A 952-nucleotide genomic window follows, 5' to 3' on the forward strand; every position below is an offset into this window, starting at 1 on the left:
CAATAATTGGTTGATCATTTTTCTAATTGTGTCACACCAGAATGGAAACAAAAGGTAGATTAAGTATGTCAGAAATAGTGACAGAAATAGTGACATAAAGACAATTTAAAGTCTGGACTTGAAACTGTTTCAGCTAGTCTTTATTCTATTTGTAAAACAAAACTGGAATTCTGTCGTCTACACCAGGGGTAGGCAAGCTCGGCTCTTTTGTGACTCATGGACTTCAACTCCCAGAATTCCTGAGTCAGCTATGCTGACTCAGGAATTCTGGGAGTTGAAGTCCATGAGTCACAAAAGAGCCGAGCTTGCCTACCCCTGGTCTACACCATTGATCCTTCTTACCCAATATTGTGGGGAACCAAATAAAACACTGTTGATCCTCACCTAATTAAGCAATCGGCATAAAAAGTACGTATTTCGGCTTGAAGATGGAATTTGTCCCTTATTTTTCCCAACGTGATTTTATTCAAGAAAGGGATAACGTGGGTTTTTTTTTTTTTCAGAAACCAAGATGTTGCAACAACTAACTTCATCCCAGCATTTCCAATCGGCCAGAAATTTTGACGTTCAGATGCATTTGTCATCGGCCCTGTTCATCAGATCAGAACTTGCAACTAGGGAACTCGTAACTTTTTTGCCACTGCAGCTTTCAGGAAAATGATAATGGCCGACAAGAGCTTTTCTTTTCCATGGTGCCTGAAATAATTCCCCTAATGCTGCACTAAACTGCCAGAAGAGCCAGAAGCAGACCGGCGCACCAGAAGACACCCCGCCCTCTCTCCCCACCCCGCCCCTCAACAACAATGAGGCATAACTCTGAGCTATTGTCCGGGCGTCGCCTAGCAACTGCCCCGCCCTCTTTCAAACAACGAAACAATCGTGGAAACCGCTGCGGCCGCCGCCGCCGCCGCCGCGGCGACCGTGCGCATGCTCCGAAAGGCAAAACCCGGGG

Source organism: Vipera ursinii (assembly GCF_947247035.1).
Source record: "Vipera ursinii genome assembly, chromosome: 3".
NCBI lineage: Eukaryota > Metazoa > Chordata > Lepidosauria > Squamata > Viperidae > Vipera > Vipera ursinii.